The following is a 26,212-nucleotide window of genomic DNA, read 5'->3' as shown; positions in this document are numbered from 1 at the left end:
GCAAAGCTCAGAAAAAAAGCAAAGTTCAGAAAAAAGGCAAAGCAGAGACTAGGAGCATATGGCAAGATATGGACATAAACGTAGGGAAGAAGCCAGCGATTGGGACGAGGGTTGGATCATGAAACAAAGACATGAGGCAGATCTGGTATAGAAAGATAGGCTGGAGCAGAAGTGGAGAGAGCCACTAGTCTTGCTGCAAAAGGCTTACATGTTTTTCAGCGGGCCACATTGCCTCCACTGTCAGGGAGACCATTCAAGTCCTTCTTTCTGGGTCACCATGGTAATATCATGTCTTATGGAGAATTATTCATCCAAAGGGATTACCAGTAGCTGTGGCCACACAAACCATATCTGCAACGCTCAACACAAGAATAGCTTGAGTGTTGAAAGAGGTCATCATCTAGGGATAAACCGTAAGCTCTAAGGAGGAGGAATGTGGAGGGATGGGCTTAAACAATCCGGTGGAGAAAAAAAGCTTTTTGGCCTTCTCCATTCAGACCTATATTGCCAGTAAGTTAGTAAAGATGTTAAATTTGGACTTACCTATTTTGCTTCACATGATAGGATCTGGAGGACTAGTTCTGCATGTGAATGCAGAGAAGTTTGAGGAAGCAAAATATGATCTGGAATCCAAGAATATCTCAAGGTTAACTTTTCTTTGAAGAAACTGGAAACATGATAAAAAAATCAAAAAATATATACTGTTCCCAAATGAAAAACCAAGAGCTCATTTTATTAGCCACACTGTTTTGCTCAAGGGATAGCCTAGAAATTCTCAAAAAAAAAAAAAAAAAGGTGTAAATTATTGCATTGATGGAAGGAGCAAAAGGCAGATTATCATATGTATCTACAAAGTATTAAAATTAAACAAACACCAGAACAGAGTGAAAACAAATGGATACAAGATCAGGCATATTAACATCTTCTTGGGCAAAGAATCATTTCAGGTTAAACAAAAACCAGTTGACTATGCATTGTATTTAATGCACTAATGGAATTTTCACTGTCAAAATAAGAAACATATTATGTAAATACTAAAACATCAATTAATAGCTTTTTTCCCAAATACAAGAAAACTAATTTCCACAGTGTTTCACACCGTTTTTTCCAAAGAACTTTCACTAGAAAGAAATGCAAATGAATGGTGAACATTTCACCTGCTTGAAAGTCTAGAGTCTAGAAAGGTGAGAGTGTAGAAAGTGCCCTTTTCCATCTACTCAGTTCTGATTAATTGTTTACTTTTGGATTGTGTAGCTGTCATTTTATGGAGCATCTTCATAGATACAACAGATATATTAATTTGTTGAACTGAATCAAGAATAAAAAGTTTTTTTTTTTCAGTTGGATTTTATTTTAAGCCCATTAAATGAACCAAATATCATTTGCATGTAAAAGTCCCATAAAAATGAAATACTGTTCCAAGTGCTTAATAAGAACTTTCCAAGATGGCTGTGTTTTGCATAATGTTGAGTCTTTGCTGTGAGCAATAGAAGTATTTTCTCTTTGTCTTGGCATCTAGTTATCATTGCTCTTTGGGCAATATTGTTCTAATACTGTGCTAAAATTCATGAAAGGATGAATTTACAGCATGGTGGTTAATAATATGTGTTCCATGACTAATATTTATTTGCAAATAAAATTAATTGCATTCACAGTATCGCCAGTTCTGCCACCCCTAGCTCTCTACTGGAAATATGATTACAAGAACCTAATGTCTTATACACCTCTGACTGGCAATGTTGATATATGAACGAAATAATGGTATTACAGTATCAAATAAAACTAAAATAAACCAATTTGAAGATCGGAACTTTTTCAATCTGACAAGATAATTTGTCTACTGTACCTTCATTCCAGGTCTCAGGATATGACTGCTGTGGTCATATCATGATAATGTGTCTGTCAAACACCACTACCACCAAACTTAGTTAGTCTTGTAGCTGAAATGGCCAGGAGTTTTTACCTCCTTCTGAGGTGAAAATGATCAAGAATATCTTGCAAACAGGCCATTCTGGTAAAAGCACATCAGTCACAAAATATAAAACTGGTGTTTGGGCTGCCTTTCATCAGAACACCTGCTGCCATCTTCCTTATTAGGTAAAAAGCTTGAACTGAAGTATCCTGGCCTAGAAATGATGAAGAGCTGGTTGAGAAAATGACTGTTTTTACAAATTATAAATACAGTAAAACTATGAACTTTAGATTTAAAAGACTCTTTAAAAGAGTTTATAAAGGTGTGGAAGGCAACATAGACTGAATAACTTATGCTGTGAGCATAAAATTAATGCATGACATGGAAATGCATGTAAACTTGGTGTTCACGATTTTGAACTGGATGCCACTTTGCTCAGTGCCTAAATGCCCTAATGTTTGGACTTTACGTTTAACATGCTGTAAGTACATCGAATTCATGTGAGTTTGTCAATTAGGATCTTTCAAGAGACATTTGCTATTGATGCTTTGAGTCCCAAATTTTATCAGTACTGATTCAAACAAATTTGTCTGACAACAGATGAAAACTACTGGGTAAAAAGAAAAACTCAGTGAAAAAGTCAATCAGTTCTGTTTGTAGGCCTCTTCAATAGACTGCTTCAGTAGAGCTTGGCTGCTCTACTTTCTCTCCATGCCAAAATGGTATTTTGGGCTTGTTATATATTTAGTGGCACTATTTACTTACAGTGTAACCCTACAGTATGTCCTGGTTTCAGCTGGGATAGAGTTAATTTTCTTCTTGGTAGCCGGTATGGTGCTGTGTTTTGCGTTTAGGATGAGAACAATGTTGATGATTGATACACTGATGTTTTGGTTCTTGCTAAGTAGTGCTAAGCTGTTGCTAAATAGTTGCTAAGTAGAGCTTACACTACTAAAGGACTTTTCAGCTTCCCATGCTCTGCCAGGTGCACAAGAAGCTGGGAGGGAGCACAGCCGGGGGGCTGACCCCGACTGGCCAAAGGACTATTCCATACCATATGATGTCATGCTCAGTATATAAGCTGGGGGAAGAAGAAGGAAGGCGGGGGACATTTGGCATGATGGCATTTGTCTTCCCAAGTAACTGTTATGTGTGATGGAGCCCTGCTTTCCTGGAGATGGCTGAACACCTGCCTGCCGATGGGAGGTAGTGAATGAATTCCTTGTTTTGCTTTGCTTGCGTGCGCAGTTTTTGCTTTACCTATTTAACTGTTCTATTTTATTTTACTTCACTTACTAAACTGTTCTTATCTCAGCCCATGGGTTTTCTCCCTTTCACCCTTCTGATTCTTTCCCCCATCCCACCAAGGGGGGAGTGAGTGAGCAGCTGCGTGGTGCTTAGTTGCTAGCTGGGGTTAAACCACGACAGTCCTTTTTGGTGCCCAACGTGGGGCTCGAAGGGTTCGAGATAACGACAGATTTAATTGGAATGTGCTAGATCGAATTTATAGCTGTTATTGCTGTTTAGCTGTTAACTGGCAGGCTTCTGTGCTTGCCATGGGGCTTGCTTGCCTTACTCTATATTAGAGTCTAGTGCTCGTTAGTGACTGCTTTTTGCTTTTGCTGCTTGCTGTACTGCTTATCATCTTACTGTGTTGTGCCTGGGAACATTTTCATAACAGCAATGGCCATGCGCCTGGGATGGCAGATGGCCAGGGCATCGCTGCTGTTTTTTCTGTACTGCTGTACTGGACAGGCTGGAACTCCAGTGTGAACTTGAGTGGAAGGGACTTCCTTCCACTGATGACAGAAGAAACTGATAGATGTTGGTAATGCTAGCAAAGTCACATTCCCTAAGGGATATGAATGAGCTCCCATGAAACCTAAGAGTTTGAACTAAACCTTCTTTAAATTAAGGTATAAACAACTATTTATCTTCTGAAAGAATTTTCATGGAAAGATGAATTAGCCAAACTAAACTTTAGGCTGCTAGCTGGTCATCAGTATTCCTGAGGAAAAAAACAAAAACAAGTAGTTCATGGGAAGCTACACCAGGATTTTGCAATATCTTTCAAAGCCTCTCAGACTGGGGAAGGTGAAGCTTGTTCTAAAACATGCCAGGACTCATGGCCACGCAGACACTTCATATCATAGAATCATACAATCGTTTAGGTTGGAAAAGACCTTTAAGATCATCAAGTCCAACCATTAACCTAACACTGCCAAGTCCACCACTAAACCATGTCATCAAGCGCCACGTCTACACATCTTTTAAATACCTCCAGGGATGGGGACTCAACCACTTCCCTGGGCAGCCTGGTCCAATGCTTGACAATCCTTTCAGTGAAGAATTTTTTCCTAATATCTAATCCAAACCTCTACTGGCGCAACTTGTGGCCGTTTCCTCTTGTCCTGTCGCTTGTTACTAGGGAGAAGAGACTGACCCCCACCTCGTTACAACCTCCTTTCAGGTAGTTGTAGAGAGCAATAAGGTCTCCCCTCAGCCTCCTTTCCTCCAGGATAAACAACCCCAGCTCCCTCAGCCACTCCTCATAAGACTTGTTCTCCAGACCCTTCACCAGCCTCGTTGCCCTTCTTTGGACATGCTCCAGCACCTCCATGTCCTTCTTGTAGTGAGGGGACCAAAACTCAACACACTACTCGAGGTGCGGCCTCACCAGTGCTGAGTACAGGGGGACAATCAGTTCCCTAGTGCTGCTGGCCACATTATTTCTGATACAAGCCAGGATGCTGTTGGCCTTCTTGGCCACCCGGGGCACATTGCTGGCTCATATTCAGCTGGTTGTTGACCAACACCCCCAGGTCGTTTTCTGCCAGGCAGCTTTCCAGCCACTCTTTCCCAAGCCTGTAGCATTGCATGGGGTTGTTGTGAACAAAGTGCAGGATCCTGCACTTAGCTTTGTCAAACCTCATACAGTTGGCTTCAGCCCATCGATCCAGCCTGTCCAGATCCCTCTGTAGAGCCTTCCTTCCCTCCAGCAGATCAGCACTCCCAGCCAACCTGGTGTTCTCTGCAAACTTACTGAGGGTGCACTCAATCCCCTCATCCAGATCACTGATAAAGATATTAAACAGACCTGGCTGCAATACTGAGCCCTGGGGAACACCACTTGTGAGCGGCTGCCAACTGGATTGAACTCCGTTCACCACAACTCTTTGGGCCTGGCTATCCAGACAGTTTTCTACCCAGCAAAGAGGTTACCTTCCAAGCAATGAGCAGCCAGTTTCTCCAGGAGAATGCTGTGGGAAACGGTGTCAAAGGCTTTACTAAAGCCCAGGTAGACAGCATCGACAGTCTTTCCCTCATCCACTAAGTGGGTCACCTTGTCACAGAAGGAGATCAGGTCAGTGAAGCAGGACCTGCCTTTCATGAACCCATGCTGGCTGGGCCTGATCACCTGGTTGTCCTGTATGCACCACATGATGGCACTCAGGATGATCTGCTCCATAATCTTCCCCAGCACTGAGGTCAGACTAACAGGCCTGTAGTTCCCCGGATCTTCTTTCTGGCCCTTCTTGTAGATGGGCATCACATTTGCTAACTTCCAGTCAACTGGGACCTCCCTGGTCACACCACCCACCAGTCCTTCTCTGTTCACAAACAACAGGTCCAGTGGGGAGCCTTACCTCGTTGGCTCCCTCACCAGCTGTGTCAGGAAGTTATCTTCCACACAATCCAAGAACCTTCTAGACTGTTTCCTCTCTGCTGTATTCTATTTCCAGCAGACATCTGGTAAGTTGAAGTCCCCCATGAGAACAAGGGCTAGTGATTGTGAGACTTCTCCGAGCTGCTTATAGAATATTTTGTCTGCCTCTTCATCCTGGTTGGGTGATCTGTAACAGACTCCCACCATGATATCTGCCTTGTTGGCCTTCCCCCCGATTCTTATCCATAAACACTCAACACCATCATCACCAGCATTAAGCTCTAGACAATGAAAACATTCCCTGACATACAGGGCTACCCCACCGCCTTTCCTTCCTTGCCTATCACCTCTGAAGAGTTTATAGCCATTCATTGCGGCACTCCAGTTGTGCGAGTCATCCCACCATGTTTCCATGATGGCAACTATATCATAGTTTTTCTACTGCACAATGGCTTCCAGCTCCTCCTGTTTGTTGCCCATGCTGCATACATTGGTGTAGATGCACTTCAGTTGGGCTATTGATCCTGCCACCTTTTGGGGAGGAGAAACTCTAATTGCGCTGGCATCCCTTGGGCTAATGCAAGAGCAGCAAACTATTTGCAGCCCTGGTTCTCTCTTCTTAGTGTTTGTCAGTTCTCCCTGTGGGCCCTAGCTTTGCATTTAGGGCACCAGCACTTGTTGGCAATGGCAGCTGAGTCAATACAAAGCTGAGCTAGGGCTTTCCCAGCTAGGAAGTTACGGAAAAAGGACATCCATCCTCTCAGTTTTGCACTTCCTGCCCTGAACACAGAAGAACTGACCCTCAGTTAACACACATCTCCTTGCAAAAAACATCCCCTGACAGTGTATTTAGAGCCAATCTGCAATCGCACAGCACCAAGTCCAGTCTCTGTATTGCTGCAGCCAAACATACCCTGTGCAAGGTGCAGCAAGAGGCATCAGCATCAACCTCAGGAACAGCCGGTACTTTCTGCACATTGTTCCCTGATATGTTCATCTGACTAAACTTTGATTGAATCCCTAATGAGATTGCCAAGTGTAATAGTTATTCTCAGCTACACTCATAAAATCAATTGAACAGACGTAGCTGGAGCAATTTAAAAAAGGGAAATAGTCTAGACCAATATATCTGGGTTCACTTCTACTATGTTAATTGTCCTTCGTTCAAAACAATAAATATAACTTTCTGCTGCAGACAGAAGAATTCCAGCAGAACCACGGTGTATTCTGTAAAATCAATATTAATCATTTTCAAAATGTCTGCTTCTTGACTTTCCAAGGACATAAAAAAATCCTTAGGGCAACTTATGCACAGCACAAAAAAATGTTCAACAACAAGAAAATATGTTTGGTGGTTTTTGCCTCTCATACATCACATTTGACCTTTAGAATACTGTTGTCATTTATCCACATAAAGGACCATAAAATGTGATAAATAACCAATATCTAATCTGTAGTCATGCTTGTGTTGTAGAATTCTGAAACTACTTATGAATTGCATTAAATGACCAATATGCTGGTTTAAATATTTACCTTATTTTGTGATTTCTTGACTACTGCTAATGAGCTGTGAACCATAGAAACATGAAGAAAAAACCCACAATTTTTGTCCCCAAGTGCAGGTCAGAAACAGAAAATAAAGACCAGACCTGTAATTTGGTCTGAATTATTCTACTCTTTCCAACAGATAAGCTGTTTTAATTTTACTGAGCATCCTCAAAGTATTCTTTTTCTTATCAAGACCCATCTCATGCTGCTTTTACAATGATGGGATATTCATAGCAGTGATTGGATCCCAGGGAGGGGATTATTTTGCTCCTGTTCTATGAAGACTCCACTTCAGATGACTGTTTCAAAATTAGAGTGCTACCAGAGTAGTTAAAGAAAACATAGCAGTCGGAGATTTAATCAATGTATATGAGCACTAATCTAATCACTGTTAAGCAATATAAAGCATGTTAAATATTGCTACTAACTCTACCCTTCTCTCTGGTCCTGGGGTAAAGTCTTGGTTGTTAGCTACCCCAGTTTTTTGGTAATATGCTACAGTAGCAGTAGCAGTATTGCATCACTTAGCCATCAGAAACTAGAATTTCACTTTCCTTCTGTGCATCCCTCTGAAGGCTGATTTGCTCAAGGGCAGTTTGTCTAAACAGCAATTTCACTGAGATAAGAAGGTTTACTGGGAGTAAGGAAATAAATAGAGTAAACCCAAGCATGCTTTGTTTAATACGCCTACATTTATATTTTGTGCAAATGAAATGAGACAGGAAGATCTTGAATAATGCTACAGAAAGAGAACACTAATACATATATTTTCCCCAGAGCACCCTGTGGCTCTGATCCCAGAATCACAGTTCTAACCCCTGCATTGTACTCAAATATAGAAAGAAACTACCTCTGCTGTGCTTATTGTCCCCCATTTGATTTTCCAGCTTTTGAGACATTAAGGCATCTAATGCTTTTTATTCAGATATGCTCTTCATCTGTGCTGTGATATGTGAACACACATATGATCACACACACATCATGCTCGCACATAGACCCTTGAATTAATGCTTTTTTTTGCAAGTCTATTTATCAGAGGATATTAGAATTTTTAATTGTGTTTTGATGGTTGATCAAACAACTTAATAAACCGAAAGAGGCTATATTTTCAGAGCACCCTTGTAGCAGGTATGATAAGCCATATCTGTTATGCATTGACAAAGTATTTTTCTTCTACTGGGCAGTATGTTTCTAGAGCTGCTTCTCACCAATTCACTTCACAGTTTTCTCAGTTGTTATTTCACTGGCAAGCCTATGTTGTCTGGCACATCTGTGTAGAGGTGTTATCATGGGTAGAGATGAACAGGTTTCAACAAATTAATTTAAGAATAACATGGGTAGCTACTGGGCTCTTGTTTTTAACATTTTGGCCATATCCTGTCTTTCTGCTCTTTAATTATTTAAAAGAGCACCTTTAACATATACTGAGACAGAGATATATTATTTTCAAAACATGAAATTAGAGGCTGCAGTTTTATAGCTCACGGCAAGCAGCCTAGAGGACTTATTAATACTTGATGAATCCCTCTCAACGTCTCAGCGGTGAAGAGAAGACAAACAACCCCCTGGATGATTGATGCTGTGCCTGCCAAGGAAGAACTTTAAAGCATGATTCTGTCTTACAGAATCTGTAAAAAAAAAAATCAGGTCTGGGCGTGATCCTGCAGTAGGAATAGCGTGGGCTGAGAGGAGACGGCATCTCTGCTCTACTGTACAGTGGAAAGTGCATTAACACATGGTGTAATACGAGCAGCAAGGTTTTCAGCCTTTCGTCTCTGCCTCCTCCCTACCCACAACGCTCCCTAGGTCTCCATGGCACACTGCTCTCCGGCAATGTGTGTTTGCATACCTGTGCCAGGCTGCAAGCTGTGGTGAGAGGAGGGTGGAGCTGGCTTACCTTTAGCTCCTCTACTGTGGGGCAGGCAGCATGGGGTGGAGGGGCAGAGCTGGCTAGGGGGACAGCAACCACCAGGTCCTGCATGTCACCACCTTAGGGCATTTAGGAGCTGTGTGGGCTGCCCTGAAGCCTAAGAATGCCTTTTCAGAGATCTTGAAGGTATTCTGGGAAGTTCAAAATTCCCCTATGGTTGGTTGTCTTCTGTGTTCAAAATTCCCCTATTCAGACATACATCATAACTGAAGCAAACAAATATCAAAGATGCATATATGTGCCAAAACCTAACCACTATTAGGCTAAAGAATATACAAATGAAAATGAACATTATCACCACTCTAAAGTATTGTTTGCTCTCTGAACCTTGTAATTCCAAAGAGTCTGTAATCCCCATCTTTCATTGTTTTTCCTCCTCCAAACCATGAACTCTCTCTGTCTCCTGTGCAGCTGGTTTCCTTCTGCTCTGTTTCTTCTTGCTCTCTTCAGATGCCCTGACTTATATATCCTTTGTCAGATGAGACACATGGTTGGACTTACTGAGCGATCTAGTGTGTGCTTGCCTGACCTCTAGAAATCAGACTCGAAAGATCCTTACCTGGGCAGAGGATCATGCACCTTTACGGAATTTGATTGTTCACACCAGATTGCTGTGGTTTGCAGTCTTTTGCTGCAATAAGGCCATCAGACGGGTGAAGCAAACAGACCTATATTTTCTTCCAAATGAAAATTTTGGTCACATGGACATCACACAGAGTGCCCCATATCAAACAGAATCCCTAAACTGCACATGAGTTCCTCAAACTACAGGAACCAAATTGCAACTCTGCTTTGTAACTGTGTGCCAAGTCTACCTCAGAAAGGATGCTAGTAATATACATTTAAAAGGTAAGGCCATTTCAACTGCCATGGGAATGTTCAACCTCAACTAGGAACAGTTTCAATAAAATACAATTTAATTTCAATTAACACGTCTGGGCCCATAAATTTGCCTTTCTTTTATTTCATTTTGGTTTTGTAATCACAACACATTGGAGCCAAAAAAAAAAGTATTCCACTCCAGGGCATAATGAATTATTGATTAAGGCAGCTAAATCTGTATGAGTCCATATAGAAAGCCAAAAGTAAATCAGTAAATGAAAGGGGTTTAAATATATAGTTAGAAAAAGGGATTTTGGCAAATGCTGAAATGAATATTGGATAGAAAAATATCTAATGGTCTGAATCATCATCCCTAACTGTCAGGTCAGTCCCTGATCTAAATAAATTGCAATGTAGAGTTTGAATTATGTGGGCAAATGAATCCAATAAAGAAAACAGTTTGTAGAAGAGCTAACACTGAAAATATGACAGCATTTAAATCCTGATTGTGTGAAAACATTTGTTATACAGACCAGACAAAGGATTTGTGAAGAACAGAAAGACTGAAATGCCTTTCCTCAATAATAACATAAAATGAATGTCCACTGAAATCAATGCTTGTACATGGATAATTCATAACCAGAAAAATGTGAGGTTCTCCAGATTAACAATTTTTCTCAGGTCTGAAAGGTGATATGTTGGAATAAAGAAATTTTTTTTTACATGCACTACACTCACCTGTATATTGTAGTTAGTGGACCAAATTCATCGTTAACTTAACAAGTGCAATTCTTGTTGCACACAATGCTGTTACCCATTCACATATTATTTAACTTAAGCCTTTGTTTAAAAAAAAGTCAGAAAAACATTGAAGTTATTTCATTTCAGAGAGTGCCTAATGTATTAAATGTTGTCCCATATTCCCCTGATTACAGTGACCTCTGCTGCTCTTCTGTATCTCCTGTAGTTTTCAAAATGTGAAAGAAATGCATAGACTCATAATGCTTTCAGAGATGATAAATCAGAAAAATAAACAAAGAAAAAAACCTCAAAAAACCCAACAAGAAACCACCTAAGCCACCCACCTTATGACCAAACTCTAAGGCCAATTTGTCTCAAGAAAATGTGAAGGACATTCTTAAAATATTTTTTTTCTTACCTTACAGCAGAAACCATACATCAAAACCCTTCTGCTTAGAAAATATGAAATCTGTAATTCTGTGCATGGAGAAATCGGGAAATACTGACATTCCAGCCAGTCATCATATCCAGCAAACACCAACCTGAATTTTTGAAAGGAAAACATGGAACAAGGAACATATATAAAACCTCCCAATTTGTTCAATTTTCTATAAATGGTCATACTACATTAGAAAGTTATTCTTGAAATAACTGAAAAGCTGTGAAGCATATACTAAGACATCCGCAAGGGTATTTCTGCATGGCGGGGCAAGGCAGGGGACTCAACAGAGTGCCCACATGCCTTGCTGCGCATCACATGGGGCAGGTGACATGCTGGAGCACATCAGGCCTCCCTCCCCAGTCTGGCTGCTCAGTTCGCTGCCATTGTTGAAAAGAGCAAGGAATTTTCTCCTAAATGATATCCAGGAGAGATGTTTAGAAGTCATTAGGGATGTGGTACTCCTGAGGACATCAGGTCAACCTCAGATATGAGCTCTTTTCTTCTTATTTTAATGACATAATTTGTGTGTGGAGTACTTCAGAACAAGCGTTTTCAAACAGTATTGACGGATGAAATCGTTTCTCAATCGCAAGGGTTAAAAGGCTGTCAAAATCATACCAGGTACTAATGAAAATTAATGCCTACTTTAGAGTCTACATGAAGACTAGCAAGGCTATCAGGACCAATCTTTAAGTAAATCATAAATGTGTCAGGATATCTTTAGAGATTAAATGTGTTTCTACTCTGAAAATGAATTCTGTCAAATAGCACTATAGGATTATGTGCATTCTGTAACTCAACACTTTTCTAGTTCTTTGATTTATATACACATTAAAAGGAGTATATGTTTCTTCTAACTGCAAGTGAAAATGTTTCAGTGTGGTATGAAATTCAATTTGATTTCTTTCAACTTTTGAAAACTACAGGAGATACAGGAGAGCAGATGAGGACACTGTAATCAAGGGAGAACGGGATGACAAGTAATCAAAATAAGATGATGTGAAATGCCAAATGAAAGAAAATCACTTTGGGATGTTATATTGAAAGACAATGGGTGGAAGATTTTCAGGACATAATATTTTATCTTCAAGCCTGGGAGAAAATCCTCCTATTTTAGAAGATTTTGAATCTGAATCTTAGTCCAAAATGTAGAGAGCTTTTGTCTTCAGAACTGTTGTTCTAAAAGCCCAGCTTCTCGCACCCTTACACGTGTCCACATGTGAGCTTTATTGTAAGCTCCAGTTAGCCTTTCCCTAAAATGACAAAATTTAACATGCTGTGTCCTCTTTATTCTGCTTGAAGTTTCTGTTGTTGAGAAAAGAGTTCTTTGAACATCATATTTTTCCAGCCATGATAAACTGACTTATGGATAGAGTTTGTAAGTTTTGGTTTTATCTTCTAAACTTTAATTAAATTATTATGGCCTTTAGGAAAACACAACATAGTTAGAATTCACTTTGCATAGACGAGAGTGAAACAAGTATCCCTAGGGGTCATGAACCAATTAATAAAAGTAAAACAACAAGTAAACATTGCTATGTTTGAGAATGAAGTGAATTTCATTTGGCATAGATGAGCAACGAGCAAAAGGAAATTTAATGATGTAAAGGAAGTCTTATCTTCAACAAGTTATGCAATTATGCAAATAAGGAAAGAACATTTTAAAAAGTAACTCAAAACATGGAAAGAAGCTTCTACCTTACACCTTTATATATCAGGTGATAATGACAATTCACACTAGTAAACCCCGTACTAACAATGATGGATAAGATACAGTGCATGTAAGACAATCATACTATAAATCCTCTCAGACCAATTAAATTCTGAGAATGAAATCAATAAAAGGCAAGAAGATATTAACATAAGTCAACAACATTAAGGGAAATAAAACTACTCACCACATATGTAAGAGGAATAAGTTAAAGAATATCCCTTTTAATCTGTGTTATGGAGAGTCAAATATCTGAAACACTTCCCAGTTATTTTTTAGAGTTTTCAGAAGGGGCTATCTGAAATCCTTTGCCATTGAAATAGTGATAACCAATAGATATTCTTAGTTTGAATATAATCTTATATTTTCCTCCAGCAGCTTACCTCTTCCTCTTTAATGGTAGCTTCCTCTACCCCTTGGTATGTGGTAGGGATATTTATCTCCCAAATTCTGAGTTATATGTTTAGGCCATAAAATTAAAAGACAGTCCCTTTTTAGCACTCCTACAAGTAAAACTGCTGTTTGACTTGCATATTGTTTTCCATACTGCTGGACAATGCTTTCAAAGTTTCTTTTCTCCTTCCCACCACTAACTTTAAAGATGTATCTACCTCTGCACTAAGCAGCAGCAATCTCAGCCTGCGCTCACCCGATGCAGCAGAGAGGCTCAGGCAGCTGCATCACAGGCAGCTGCCGGCCAGCTATCTGCACCAAGCAGATGCACTGGGCAACCCCAGCCTGGGGGTCCCCCAGCCCCAAGGCAGCCTGTGAGCCATGGGTGCTCTGGCTGTGTCCCACAGCAGACTCTCAGGAGGGAGGCGTGAAGGGATCTAGTTGAGTGAACACCTTCCTGCGGTTTCACAGCTTGGGTACCCCAGGGTCTTTTCCGCCAGCTTTCCATTCCTTCTTCCAAAGAGCTTAAGGGTAGTTGGTTTCTCTAAGATCACAAAGTGACAGTGACAGAGAGAGGATGTGAGAAGCAGAGGAATTCACATGGGGGAAGCTGCAGAAGTCAGAAGGAAAGTCACCATCCTCACAAACCCTGTTCTGCCTTGTGTTGTTTAGCTGGTAAATGATGGCACTTGTCTGCAGGGAGAGCTACCAGCTTTGTTGTTGAGATAATACTTGACATTTGTGGAGATTTTCAGTGAAAGGTCTTCACACTTAACAGTAGGGCTGAGGTTGGATTTTTGGGAGATTATGGTATTCACTCTCTCCATTTGTGCTTTACATTCTGGGATGTAACAATGTTTGCTGTTTCTGAGAAGCTCAGCTAGCTGTCTTTTTGTCATATTAGACATAAACCATGACATCTTTAACTGATCATCTGCATAGCATGTGTGCGTGGGGATTTCCCAGGAAGCTGAAGATCCTCATGGGAATCCACAGAGCAGGCAAAGATCAGAAGCACCCTCATTTTTTTCAGACCAAGGCAGAAGTTCCTACTCACACCTGCTTAGTCAGACTACTAATTAGATCCCTAAATCAGGATAATGGTACGATTTTACTACCAATTGCCTTCTACTTGATACTGCTGGCAAACTACTTGCAAGCTGAGCTTGCCACAGGCAACCTCTGTGCCCAGCAAGTACACAGCCATGGTACAGGTGTTGACTACAAAAGACAAGTTTGTCAATGGCTTTTCTTCCGAAGAGTATCTTTAGTGTCCATATGCAGGATGAAGGAGCCCATGTAAGGAGGATATTCATATTTGTTTAGGAACTGTCAGTAAAACCAGCGCTGTGCTTTCAATCAGCTCCATTTTTTCTGAACAGGTTGTTTCTTCAGCTTGAAGTCAACAAGTCAGAGTTTCATTACAATATATGGCCACAAGTGCCTTTGTAGCCCTGCTTTCCTGTTGATCAGGTGGGGTTACCTCACAGCAGACTTGTGGGGAACAAGACACAATTTACTTTTTGCTGACTTTTTTAAAGACAACATATATACCATAACGGTTGTCTGTCCTTATGAGTAAGTTGTAATCCTTAAATTATTATATTCCTAGAACTGAAAAGTGTTACTCTCTCCTCTGCTATCAATGGAAAAAAACTCCCTGACAAGTTTTCCGACTACCATTGCCTGTGGTTGCAGAAATACCTCTCATTCAGCTGTAGCTAATTGCTGCCAGTTAGACAGGCAAAAAGAAAGCAATGATTTTCCCTTGTCAAGAATTTCTGAACTACAAACCACAAATACGAGCAGAATGAGCAGCTTCTAGCTTATGATATCGCATTGCCTGGAAAAAGAAATAAATAATGTAGCCTATGTACAGATTTTTGTTGCTGCTGCCTGTCTTTATGCCCACTGCCTTGAGTGCTCTGCACTGTCACTTCTATCTCTTCTCCTGACCCTTGATTCTTCCTATTCTAGTCTTAGGTCTGTCACTGGTAATTATCCATCATTTGAGCACTGACATGTAACTGCAAGCAGAGGACACCTGATCTGTCATTGTGCTTGCTGATGAAATGTAGTGGTGTTGTACACATCACAAAAATGCCACATAAAGCCCTGACAGCTTTTTCTGTGGTAAGGATGTTAGCAAGCTAAATGTGAACAAAAGAAGAAGGAAATAAATACATTTTAAAAGGGCACAGTTAATTATTCAAGGAATTTTTTTTTTTTTTTTAATGGCAAAAGCATTGCAAAAATATTTTTTTTATATTTTGGAAGTAATCATAGAAAACACATTTTCTGTTACCAAATTCAAATGTGTTCTTCAGAAGTTTTGGGAAGGTACTTACCCGGGTAATGAGTAGGAATCATAACATATATCTTCTCTGACCCATTACATCTAATACATGAATCAAGCTTAGAACAAACCAGACAAGCACTATAAATTGAATTATTAATATTTCTGATGCCATACCTGTCTTTTTGTGGTTATTCTACAAAAGAGGTTTAATTTGTTGAAAATATCTATCTATTAATCATTTATGAGGTTTTAATTATAATTACAACTTCCAAAATACCAAGTGAAAATATACATATATATTCATATTACTCATCTCTCATTTGTGTTTAAGTTCTCAAATCTTGCTCATATTTCTTCCTTTTTGCTGATAACATTGTGGAATGCCTTATTGATTGTGACTTGCCATCGTTTTCATAAAAGCATAATCCTATTGATGTCATAACTTATTTCTGAGGCTGTTAGACATCATGTCATGGATTAGAAAGGTCTTTAATTTAAGTAGCAAGAACACAGAAAGCCATAAAAATCTCAAAACAGCAAATCTAACTTAATTTGTTGTGACAGAAAGCGAAGATGAAGGAATTAAAACTGCAATGACTCTAATTTGAACTGTTGTAAATGTTTGGGCTTATGTGGGTTGAATTTGAATTACATAAAATCAAATTAATTTCATTCATAGTCTTTTTTGAGAATTGTAACTTCACTCAATCTAGTTAAGGAGTTTGGTGAAAAGAATGCGGCAATAACAATCACCTGGCAGCATATTTGAAAAATCAAACCAGAAAGCAGATATAATTTAAGACAAATACAAGTTCTTTGTAGATGAAGTTATTGGTAAACAAATCTTGCAACGTGGTTCAACCACCCATCCCTGTGCTCATCCCAGGAACAGTAAATCTCTCCTTTTGGGGCTCTGCAGGGTGGAAGTCTCCCGGTTTAACACCACTGCATTGCACCGGTTTAGGATTAATACCTGTATTGGTGGTAGGTATTTCACACGCATCTACCGTAACAAACACAGCCTCAGTGCTCTGCAGAGCTTCTCTGTGAAGTAATTTTGAATTAAGTCTTGGAGTACATCAAACGGCTTTATTGTTAAGCATGGATTGTTGAAATCTTCTTTATATCTGATGCAGTGTGGCACTCTGAGGAACAGAAACAAGGAAAAGTGTCTTTCTCTTAAGTAAAAACTTTATAGCTCATTTCTGCATTCCGGGAAAATGAGCCGTATGAGCCGATAAATCCTCTGGAGTGTTTACGAATACGTGTGTCATTTGCTGCAGGGGCAGAAGGGATTGGCAAGAGTGCTACAGATGTGATTCTATTTGTTTCCGCACAGTGGCAACTGACAGCTTTAATGAGAGGTCTTTCTTTTTGACTCTAGTTATCTGCTTATATGACTCAGGTGAATATAGGGTTCTGATGATTTGTGTTAGGTTGATAGGGTGTTTGCTGATTGACATGAGTGGATAACCACAGACAAAAAGAAAGAGCTATCTTTAAAGAGGTGAGAGGTAGTGCTGTTCAATAAAAACAAGATTCCTTTATTTCTTTCCATCCCATTGCTTTTGCTTTCTATAGTGGTGAATGTGTAAAGATGAAGACTAGCTTGCAAAATATAACAAATACACTATAGATGTAAATATTGTAATAGCAGAAAAGCTTATTACACAATGTAAAATAGGAGAATAGGGAAGAACAGGCAGACCAGAGAGGATTCGGCTGATGAACGCTGCAGGTCTTTTGAATCCAGGTCTGCAACACAGGTATCTCTTTCCAGCCTAGTCATCTCAGCCCCTCTTATAGTCAAAGGTTAGTAAAGCCTATTTCTCTCCACTGATTATAATGGGAATGTAATCTTAATTACGAAAACTCTGAATTATTGCAGATGACAATTATTACCTTTTAACTCTTTAATAATGTCTCCATTCAGTTAAAGAAATCCTGCTCACAGTGATGGCTGGCAATTTCACTATATCTTTACTTAACAGCACGCAGCAGGCATACTTATAAAAGCATCATTCTCTGGTATCACAGAATTAAGTCACACTTAACAGCCCAGCCACTATGGATTCACTTGGCTTTCAGCATAATAGCAATGGTCATAACAAACTCTTTTGGCATGCATGTGGTATTAACCTCCATTCCCAAAAGTACTCTGTCATTCAGCAAAAGTGAAACTTCACTTAACAGACACTTAAAATAAGATGAGCCCGTGTAAATCTGTGCTGAATTATAAACTGTAATATACAACAAGGTCACAAGACAGTTTTCATGCTTTCAAGGAAAAGAGAACAGTATAATTTCTTAATTCATGACGTGCTGCTGCACTCCAACTGTCGATACACTTGTTTCTAAAATTACTGCATATTTATCTTTACTGGTCAAATGCTTCATAAGAGATCTCAATGGAAACCAGCTAGCTGTGCAGCCGCCTCACTGTGCTACTCTGTCTTTCCCTAGCTTTTTGTTTTTCCCTTTTGCTGCCCTGTAATCTTCAAAGGTTTCCCCACTCTTTGTAGTTCATCAGAAAGGATAATTAATGTAAGTTGAAGGCTACGTTAACATAGTAACTGGTAAACAAGGTAGCTGGTTCAGCCTGGGTTTCTCTGCACAGTATTGCATTGCGTTAGAGATACAGAGATATCCCTTCCCAGTCTGCTAATATGTAAGTTTTTTCTTAGCGCTGAGGAAGAAAGCAGTAGTTCCTGTGCCAAATGCAGTTTGCTATCAATTTTATCAGAAGCGTTCAGTGAGAGTACAAGGCAGAAATCTGCACCTTGTTACAACATTTGAGATATGCCCCTGCAGCATCCTAGTAAAAGTCTTAGTCAATGGAAAGTTACTCTCAAGATCCAGTTCAAAGCACTGCTGGTGAATAAACCCCTCTGCAAGTTTATTCTGAACTGTTCTGAGATTAGGAAAGCCTACAAGTATTTATCTTCAGTATTTTAGATGCACTTCTGCCTCAGGCAGCAGTATTACTTTAGTTGAGAGCACTTGCCTTTTGTTCATGCTGCCAAGGTGACACAGCAGTTACAGAAATTAGTAAAAAGTGGTCATTTCCCTCCTTCCTACAGTTTCCTTTGCTTTGTTCCACTTACTCTGTGAAATGAGTGTTCCACGTTTTCTCCTGTAGTGGTTTGTTTTGCTACATTTGAGTACAAGAGGGAGTGTATTCAGCAGCTTCCATCAAAACTCCCCCTGGATAACTGTTTCATGTATTTCACTGCCTGAATTACAGGAAAAAAACTGATGAACCTTTATTTTGTTTTCCAGTTACTTGGCTAGACAGTGGTCTAGCCAAATCAATTGTCTATAGTGGTTCTCACTCAATTCTGTAGGAGTTTCACTGCAATATAGTATGCACAAGCAAACCTCTCTTCAAAGGAACCTTTTTACTCAGGCTGAAACATTGACCTCTTCCCTGTATGTGTCCAAAATGTGAGCTAGTATGAAAAGTCTGGATTCACTTTGCCTGTTAAAATGTATATAAGATGTTTATTAGCATGTTTTAGAGAGGGTGTGGCATGAAACCTAGAGCAGCTGCTCAGCTGCTTTTTACCCTGTTTCATTCCATTTACTCATATTAACTAACAAACAATTTATAATTCGGTTGTAGTCCCATTAAAATAATATTGAGAACAAGGTTTTAAATCCCTTTTACACTTGGTGAAAATTGCATTCTGATGCTTCCACAGCTCCCACAGTATATGTTGATTTACTTTTTTCATTGCAAAGCTATAGCAACTAGAGAGAAAAAAAAAATAATTAGTAGGAGAGGATAATCTGCATATACGATACTGAGAAGGTTAAAGGTAGCAGCTCAGACTCTCTTTTCCATAGTGTGCACTCGCTGGTCAAACTCTAGTAGTCTGTCGTTAGGACAGATTATAAATTCTTCTTCTGTTTTTCTGTTATTTTTATTCATTGCAATCCTGGTTCTTCATGGCCTCAGCAGAGAAAGCCCTAGATTGTGACCTTCCCCTATAACTTAAAATAAAGCAGGATCACTTACATGGGTTCTCAGCTGTGTAAGAAGGGAATGTAGCAGGTACATTGGCAAGGGGCTAAACTGTGAAAAATCAAATAGCAATATTGATATAAAAGAGATGACAAAATGTGAATGAAAATAAAAGCTTGACTTTGAACAATCTTAACTATGTGCACAAAATAATATGAGACTTACATAAACTGGAAAGATTCTGCATCCTAAACAAGAAGTTGGCTCCAGAAATTAAAAGCTTAATTGAGAAAAAATAGATCTGGGTTCTCAGTTCTGTCACATTTTCTATAGCTAGTCGTTCAGAGTCAAAAGGGACATAGATAACAAGTCCAGGATTTAGTCAGATTTTAGTGCCTTAATTCCAAGCAACACAAAAAGCCTAGTGCTCTGGGGCTATCCACATCTGGGGTTACTTTAATCTATTTCATATCAGAATTCTCTTGGCAAGTAGAGTTTCACTTCTGCATCCACAAAAAAAGCTCTGCATTACTTTTTTTGAGCCTGTGCAGGTAGGAGTGCAAGATTTGCAATACCAGAAAGATGGAGTGCAAGAGCATGTGTGACTCAAGATTAGTGGTTAAGACCCGCACAGGGATAGTCTGAAGTTCTACCTTTAGTATCATGTCTGTCTCCATACTGTGCAGTGAACACTTAAATATAGCAAAAAATGGTATTGGTAGCAGAAAGTAGGGACAGTCTCTACCTTTTTACTCCACCAGTTGAAAGCCCTAGATATCAGGTTTTGGAATATTTTTCCTTCTTTAAATGACCCCATTACTTTTGCATTCTCTTCTGTTCAGAAGCAGCATTTCTGCAGGAGTGCTGGCAATTGTCTTTCAACTTCTCATCAGCTTGCAAAGATTAACCAACTCTAAACTGATCACCTACTGCCTGATAGCAATGTGTAATTTTATGCTTCTACCGTGGATGTATCTTGCACAAAACTTTTATTTTTCTGTCTCGGTACTAAAAGTCTGGGTCACGATTGCCAGATAATTACAGGACTGTAGTCATCCAAAAATTTCTTATCTATCTTGACTGAATGGTAGGATGTAACACGATGGACTACCTCTAAGGTAATAGTTAAAAGTTTCACAGCTTGGCAGTGTCAGGTACTGTAGCTCTAAAAGAGACATGAGTGTCCTTAGCCTTGACTGACCCATGAACACAGCAACAATGTGACAAAGAGACTGACACTGAGAAAATTATTGGGTGTAAAGCTTCAGGACTTTTTAAAAAATACAGAAAAAGGAAAGTGGAGATCATGATGTGGCACAAGTAGGGTAATAGGAAATGGACCCCAAAATCTTAGAGTTCCCTGCAAGTAATATTGCTATTCCACTGTTTTTTTTAAGACATGGAGCCAAATGGGGAACAAAGGATGCCTCTCTACAGCACAGTAAACCATATCTACTGCCAGTTCAGGTGACCTGCACTGCATAGGTGGAAGCAAATGCTCTGAAGACAGATATTTTCAGACAATATAAATATTAAATAGATATACTCAGAAAATAGATGGCAGCAGTAATGCTCCTATTAAAACTTTCTAGTATAGATGTGGCCTTAAATTGTGTGCTAACTGCACCTCACTACTTCTGCAGTACATTTTTTCCTGACAGACCTACTTCAGTGACATATTTCTCCTTTATTATTTAGAGAGAGAAGGACTGTAAAATGGATAAAAGTGACTCAACTATGGAAATAAGCCAGGATCCTTTAAATTATGTGGGGCTATAAATACTACCTCCCATAGGATTTATATCACTTTGTAAGATCTGTCACTCCTTCTCCATAAAATTAGAAAGATTCCAGTAATTACAGATCTGCTTACAACAGCAACTCCACAACCTGATCTGGAATATTCCGCCTGCGATGCACAGGGACCCAACTGCTCTTCAGAAAAATCACTAGAAAAGGGTATGAAGTGTCAGTGGAAACCTTTGGGTTAAATCAGAAACCAAGGAAGCAGTTGGTGGCTTACAGTTCTCATTCTTTCTCTCTTTCTGCCTTTTACCTGGTATCTCTACTACTATTAATTTTATTACCATGACTATGGTGTAGAATACTGATGAAATTGTAAATACATTCATCCAACGACTTCTCTGAAGTTTGTTTTATGTATCCTTTCTCGAATACAGTATCAATAACCATTATTGTATTAAATTAGAATTACTGGCTATTTAAGTGTGGGTAGTTCTGTCCTTATCTGCAAGTTTTATGAGCAACAGAACCTCCCTTTTAACCAGCAAGCCACTAAATCAACTAATCTCTAAACACTTGCATGCTTAAAAATTTGTGCAATTTCTGTCATTGTCTGCATGACATTAAATTACAAACTTAAGAAAAAAAAAATTGTGAATGACATCTTTTTACTTTCTTCCCTGTAATGCTCAAAAGCTCGTGCCGTATTATTGACTGCTTTAATTTATAGAGAGGAGGATAAACTGAATGGATGGATTACAGAGATGAGCTACTTGGATGTAACAGGAGCTCTTGTTCTCTGTTTAACGTGATAGTCTCCTTCCTAAAGATATATGAAAATGGCAGCACCTGCACTTGCTATTCGTTGTTAAGCTCATCTGCATTTTTTCAATTATGAAGTAACTCATCCTAGAAACTCAAGGGAACCTGAAGTATTAACTGAGCTAAGACACACTTGTACTAAAACCTAATGGGAAATCACAAGATTAATATCAACTATGCAGTGAATATACCTTTTGAGTTTTATTCAGAAAACACAGAGATTGCTGTTTATATATGTATACACAATTTACTTATAATTTACTCTGTTTTAATGCATTGAATTTTATACACATAGCAAACACTAGACTCTACAAACAATTTCAATGATATTTTAAAAATTAATAAAGGTAAATAGAATATATAAACCCCAAATTACTTTATTATATATGGAAGGCACTGGCTTTAGACTGGTAAAATTAATAAAGACAAATAGACAATATACACTGGCTTTAGACTGTGATGGTTGTTTTTCAGAAAGATGAAATCATACCTATAAATTTGAAGCAAACAAGACTTTAACACCACTAGGTTTGAGATCGGTCAGTGAACTGCACCGTTGTGTTTCTTAAAAGGAAGAAACTAAGCACACCAACTTTTGATGGATAAAACCACCATTCCATAAAATCAGAGAGGCAGACCTAATCCTGGCCTTAGGATTACCCTATTTAAATCAGTATCACTACTTTACCTTGGAAAATTGGTAAAAGAGCTGATCACCTGTGTTTCCTTTGTAGTTCAGTATCTAAACAGGATTGCAGCAGTCTGACCATCAGTCCCTAGGGTGTTTGTACATCCAAAGAATATAATATATTTGCAAAGTTTTCAAGTGTTTTTTGTAGTGCAAAATTAAATTCAGTGGAATTGATTTTGTTTAGCTGACTTTTTCATTTTTTAATTTTTAAAATATTAATTCATTTCACCAAGTCCAAAATATGTGCAAAATAATTTACAGACTTGCACATTTCTAGGTACCATTTCAACTACCATTTTCAATAATATTTTCAAGAATGGTTTATCATGGTACTTGCTCAATTGATTGGAATCTTTATTTCCAATAAAAGTATGATACAACTAAATAGAAAAAAAAACTAGTAGAGTCTGATCTTTTGCAATTTCATATTTGGACAAAAATTAACTCTACACAATCTTATCTTTTATCTCTTATTTTAAAAATAATTTCTAATGAAATGTGTTTAGCTGGAAGTTTGATGCCATTCATTTACTAAGACTCCCTAATTAACGATACTGGAAAATAATCACTCCCTAACCTAAAGTGTCTCATTAGCACTTCTTCAACATTGCACATTATTAACTGAATCTGTGCCTTGTTAGCTTGAGCAGGGTTTACTTTCTGTATTTTAGATGACGAAGTACTCCAAAAGGTTTCTTGAGAAAGCCAGTACCATTATCAGAACTGGCAACGCTGCTCTATAATAAAGTCTGTCAGGCACTTAATACTTAAACCCTGTTTATGGAAACTTGATCCTGATCTGAGGGGACCATGGCCAGGCTCAGTGGTGACTTGGAAAAGGGAAATGAGCTCTCCATGGCTAAATTGTATAAGCTGGAGCATACGCAACAAACCAAGCTGTAAAAATGGGTGTGGTAGAGAGGAAGGGCCATAACTTTTTCTCTGTGCCTGTAAATTAATATCAATGTGACTGGACTCAGAGCCAACGGTAGGTAGAAAGAAAGTGGGTAAGAAAGGATTCATCCCTAGGAGTTTCCTCTTGCAAATACTCATGCAAAGAAAACATTCACCTTCTCTGACTTTAGTCTCCTAAATTACCATTTCCATAGGACCATACGGAAGTCAATTACCCTTGACTTCAATATGGTCCTTAGACTTTGTACAACGTATACTTCTCTACGGGCACTTACTTGGCTTTTTACTCCTCATGCTCCCTTTAAATCCTACTAATTTCAATCTGTTTTCCTGCCATAATGCATCTCTCTCTCTGTGAAATTCATTGGAACTGGACTGTGCCATGCAAGTCTCTTTGGTTTTCATTTTAACCCTCTACAATGCTACAGAACAATTTCCTTGCAATCATCGGTCCTGCTCCTGGCATTTCTGAAGATATTCAACTGAGGAATACGTTGTGAACAGATTTGATAGCAGGAAGATTAACCAGCGTGTGGGTTATGCCAATGTGTGTTTCAAGCTAAGGTAGTTAACCGTACAACTTACCCAATGAAGGATCATGTGAGGGTATATGAGTGTGTTATTTTGTGGAAGGGTTATTGCTTTGTTCACACCCAGTACAACATCAACTCTTATTATGAGCTGGCTACAAAGGCAAAATGTGTCCCTTGAGCTATTTTTAGCTGCTCTACAAAATGGAAAGTGCCTGTACATATACATATGTGCATACATATAATGTTGTTGTTTTGGTTTGGGATTTTTTTTTTTTTTTTTAACTAAAGGAAATGGCATAAACTATGTAAAACAATAAAACAAAAAACAAGCAAAAGGTATTACAATGAGATGGATGCACTCAAGGTTATTCTGAGTCTTCCTAATGGCACACTGTGTCTTGCTATAGAAAAGATGTTCTAGCTGAACCTTAGCTCTTGAACACAGAAGTGATTAACTGCTTTGGAAGGAGCAAAACCTTCCATTTCAGGGACTACGGGATGTGATCCTTTGCTTTATGTAATACAGGAGTATTTCTGACTTTCAAAAGCACAGTTATAAGGTCTTAGCCCTGTTTCAAATATTATTCAAGAATTATTATATATTGCTATATAATATAATATAGCAAATTTGTATTTTCCTATTTCTCAGGATTTTGAGGCAAAGAAATAGGAAAATACAAATTTGCTGAGCTAATATCAGGTATTTTTCAAATATGGAACAACGAACAAAATATCAGTGAGAATTAATGGCTGCAATAGTCAGTGAATGACAGGTTTTTGTCTGAATTACATTTAAAAAAACACAGAGCAGACAAGGAGCACCTAAAATTGATTTATCTTGGTTTCTGTAGCATAGTTCCTGTGAGGAACTATCTTTATGTTAAGTGGATCCCTACCACTATACATTTTCCTGACACGACATGTATATTGCATTAACCTCCTATCACTATCTCTGAGGTCTTCCCCTATTTCACCTCAAATCAACCTTGTTCTTCCAACAACTAGTTATTTTTCTGTTCCTGCAAAAAAGACTTAAGCAGGGTCCAAAGCAAAGCTGATCAAAGTAACAACATACAGCTCTTTTGCTGATGAGCTGCTATGTTTATTATTGCAAGAAGTCAAGTTTCCAATGCAACCCACAATTGAAGAAGTGAGTAGGACCTTGTAATCTTTTTGAGTATCAGTGTTGCATGTGGCATATGCCACAGCATGCTGCTTTCCCTGTTTTCAGTTTGTATGACACTCACTCATTCCACTGTGAGCCCTTGCATATGCTGTATGAAACACTGCAACAATTCAATGAAAACTCCTTCTATTATGATTATACTACAAATTTCAAAGATATAAATATATAAAGGATGTACAAGAGAAGAGCAAGTGGGATGATGAGATCAATTAGTGTATCCCATATTTCTGTGAGGTATATAAATGTTAAACCCTTACCAAATAACAACTTGCCTAATTAGTAAAAATTCATCGCCACCTCTATTGTTTCAGTTAAAGAAGTTATTTTTCATTTCCCTTCTGAAACCATCTTGTATAAAATGATTCGAATAGAAGGCCAGCTGTACTGCCTTCCCGAGAAAATCCATAGAGATTTTACCAGCATGAGATGCGATCATTCTTCTGCGGGTCCTATGCCTACTGAAACCCATCACTAGTATTTCTAAAGTGTTCCAATTATACAGTGTCACTACCAGTTATTAAAACTTCTCCTGGTTTCAACTTTTAAATAAGTTTTTTTTTGTGTTCCCAGGCAGGGATTGGGTTGCAGAAAGGAAAGGGAATTAGTTGATTTGTTAAACGGGTGGTGATGGCTGCTATTTTTTTGAGACTTTAAGTAAAATCTAGGTAAGCTGTTTATGCTCCTAGCTGAGTGCCTTATCTGTTATTTAGGCTCTTCCTCATGCCTACCTTCTTCTCCTTCCAGACTTAGGACTCTTTTTGTAACATTACCAGACTCTAGTGGGAGAGCTAGAAGATGTTTACCTGCTCTTAACCTTGGGGTAAGAAGCATTCTTACTGGTTGGGATTGTGGTTACAGTTAAGAAGCCAGGCCCCCCAAATCCTGAAGCAGGG

Source organism: Platalea leucorodia (genome assembly GCF_965183815.1).
Source record: "Platalea leucorodia genome assembly, chromosome: 2".
In the NCBI taxonomy this organism is placed as follows: Eukaryota; Metazoa; Chordata; class Aves; order Pelecaniformes; family Threskiornithidae; genus Platalea; species Platalea leucorodia.
Note: the sequence above shows the minus strand (reverse complement) of the source record.